This window comes from Eubalaena glacialis, chromosome 10 (genome assembly GCF_028564815.1).
Source record: "Eubalaena glacialis isolate mEubGla1 chromosome 10, mEubGla1.1.hap2.+ XY, whole genome shotgun sequence".
Classification (NCBI taxonomy): Eukaryota; Metazoa; Chordata; class Mammalia; order Artiodactyla; family Balaenidae; genus Eubalaena; species Eubalaena glacialis.
Genome location: NC_083725.1, coordinates 81,222,956 through 81,226,734, shown reverse-complemented (window position 1 = coordinate 81,226,734; position 3,779 = coordinate 81,222,956).

Here is a 3,779-nt window from a genome sequence, read left to right as displayed (position 1 = left end):
AAGGCAGGAGCGACTGGCATTTTTTCAAAAAGAGAGCTGAGGCTGACTTACAGGCATCTGTTCTAAGACAATTATAAGATGGGAGTCAACCAACCAGTGGCATGAATGGTGTTTGTATTTGAGTGTGTGTGTGTGTGTGTGTGAGAGAGAGAGAGAGAGAGAGAGAGAAAGAGAGAGAAGGAGAGAGAGAGTAGACACAATTCCTGAAGATGGCTGAAAGTTACTTGGAAACGGCCAATGACAAATACAAAAGTCTACTGGTAAAAAGCAATCTCCCTGAGAGTTAAAACTTTAATTACATAGCTGGTCTTAGATTTTTAGATGAGGCTGCAGTCAATGAAGACAGAGGAGGTCTGGTCCTATTATAACATGGGGCATGGTAACATAAAATGATGAGGACAATAAAACTTTTGTGAGGAAGGAGGAGGAAGAAAAGAGTTTTCTGAGAAGAGGAACTTCCAAGAAAGAGCAGAACTTTCCCTCATCAGCAGCTGGTCACCCATCTGTGGGTACCTCAGTTCTCATCATGCAGGTAATAGGTGTGACACCTGAGTGGGCACGTCTGTCATTTGAGTGTATGTGATGTCAGAATAAATGTACGTGGTCCCTGAAGGAGAACGCATAGGGAGTTTGAGTCTATAAATTTAAAAAGCAGGATAGCTTAGCAATCATAATTTTTATCACGTTTCCCCAAAGAAAATCTCCTGCTTAAGAGTTTTGACAGAAGAAATGTGTGGGGACAATGAAAGCAAGGGGACCCGTTTGGGGACCTATTGATGGGCTCTATTTAAACATAGGCTGTCTCTTCTAATTCTTGCCTCACTGCTCAGGGAATGAGTCAGGGTTATTTTTCTTCCCTTTGAATCCTTTTCTTTTACACTTCTGTTGAAAGCAAAAACGAACACTCCTAGTCACTTGCCATTTAAATAAGAGGGGGTTTATTACCTTTAACCAGTTGTTATGGCAAGAATGCTGTACATGTCAATGGTGGCTAAGATCCCAGGTGCCCGGTTGGCTTTTCTGGCCTCCAGAGAATTACTTTTCTGTCTGCGCAGCCTACATGTCTGGAGTCTGGCCCTCTGGAGTGCGGCCAGCTGAGAACCACAGGCTGACGCGCTGCTGCCGAGATGCTGGCCGAGTCACGTGCTTCCTGCCTCTGGTGACCCCTACCGTTTTCTTCATCACTCAGTTACGACTTCTTCAGGACTTTTTGTTGCATGCAGAATAACTCCTGTTCCTCTGCAACCACGGGCTGGTTCAGGTGGGGTACACTCACTCCTTTGACTACTGGCATGCAGGAAAAGGGGAGGAAGACCACGACTGGCAGAATTTAGGCAACTGGTACAGTCTTGGGCTACCTGATGATGTCATAAGCATGAGGGAGATGCAGGGGTGTTGATGTATCATCGTGTTCCATCAAGACCTCCCCCATATCTCTTTTGTCTGAAGACCAACCACAGCCATTTCTCTGGTTAAGGACTAACCTACCAGGACATAATATGGGGGATGTGCCATCCCGGGCATTCAGAAAGATGTATAGCAAACATTTTAGAGTGTGTTTGTGTGTGTGGTAAGGGCCTGAAAGTGTCCTGCTAGATGTTGTTTTAATACTCTTCTGCAAAGCTATAAAAAAGGCTTGGCCACTTTCGCAATTTTATTAAAGCTGGGGACGAGAAAAGGGAAATGCATCCAGAGAATAAATTGGAAAACTATCATATCTGGCTGGCAAGATTTTACTCAGAGACCTACACCATCCTACCCCCAGACCTGCCTCCTTGTGACAAAAGCCATTTCACCATCTAACTCCTAGGGTGAGACATCTATCAATCATTCTTCAAACCTAGAGCCCCTAAAGAAAGTGGGGAGCCCTCTCCCACCTGCAAAAAGGTTCCTGTTTACTGCATGAGGACCTAGCTCTTTGCAGGAACACTGATGACTGCTAGGCCATACCCACTGCTTGGTTTTTCAAACTTCAGTGTGATACCTTTGAGCACATTTATACTAGAGATGTATACAAACAGTAGTGAAGACAGGAGAGTTCTTTACTTGAAGCAAGTTACTTCTTTCTGAATCTGAGTGAATTGGACTAAGAGCTGTGTAAGCGCATGTGTACAAGGGCTGTGTATTCTGGGGAGCTCATAACCTATTCTGCAAAGATTGTTTATCTGGACGCCTTAATAAACTGAGATTATTTTTGCATTTTATTTGTTTACCTTTATTGTAAAGAATAAAACTGCAGACTGTCTCAGTAAAAGCATTTTATATGCACATCCCATTCTCTTTTTTCCTATGAAGAGAAGCTATTAATTATCCCCACGTAGATTAGGGAACTGAGGCGCAAAGCAATGAAGTGACTCGTTCCAACTTACACAGCTAGTATGTATATAAATTTAGGTCTGATAATATAGGCATGCATGATCTGCTACATCACACAAAATTGGTTGAAAGGATGTCAAGTGGACTATTTACTATGACTATGACTAGTAAACCATGATTATTATGTTAATATACTGTCTTTTAGACTGTAAGCTTCATGAGGGCAAGGATCAGGGTTGATTCATCACTGTATCCTCAGTGCCCAGAACAGTACCTAATACAAAATAAGCAGATAAACTATTTATTGAATTGATAAGTAAACAAATATTTGGCCCAGTATATCAATACATAAATTATATATTTTATAGTGTTGTTAATAATTATGGACTTTCATGTTTCTATAGAACTTTAACTTTTTAAAGACTTTTCTTTTTCTTAATAAAGTTTGCCTTAGGAGGACAAAGTGAAAGTTAAGAACACAGACACTGAGAATACACACTGGTTTCTCAACCCATGAATAAGACCATTAATTGTGAAGGAGACAATCCTCACAAAATTGCTTCTGCATCCTGGACCATATGTTCCAGGTTCTCTGGAACAGACCTGGTTGCTATATCTATTCCATTGTCCCCATAAGGGTATTCTTACTTGTCAACCATGTGTCCTGATTTTTTGTTTAGAAAATATGGTCACCATATGCATGTTATAAAACTTGAGTCCCTAGACTAATTTCACCCTTCTGTGCAGCTATTACCAAATCTCACATTCTGCTAAATTTTCTACATGTGCTTCAAACAAGTGCTGATTCCAGCTCTTTACATTGATCATGAACAGATACATTAAGTCTATTTAAATTAATAACTTAGTTTTCCATAGAAAGATGATTTCAATGACATATTAGAAAAATGCATTTTCAGACTTCCCAGGTGGCACAGTGGTTAAGAATCCGCCTGCCAATGCAGAGGGACACGGGTTCGATCCCTGGTCCACAAAGATCCCACACGCTGCAGAGCAACTAAGCTGGTACGCCACAACTACTGAGCCTGCACTCTAGAGCCCGTGCTCCGCAATAGGAGAAGCCACCACAATGAGAAGCCCGTGCACCACAACAAAGAGTACGTCCCACTCACTGCAACTAGAGAAAGCCTTCGTGCAGCAACGGAAACCCAATGCAGCCAATAATAAATAAATAAATAAATAAATAAATAAATAAATAAATAAATAAAAAAAAAACAAATAAAATGCATTTTCAAAGCACATTTGAATTATTTCTCTAATGTAATCAACTTATTTTATTCAATTTGAGCATTTTCTGATTTTCCTAAAATATTTATGATGATCCTAACAGGGATCCAATGAAATTTTTTTTTAACTTTTTATCTTATATTGGAGTATAGCCGATTAACAATGTTGTGATAGTTTCAGGTGCACAGCAAAGTGACTCAGCCATACATATACATGTA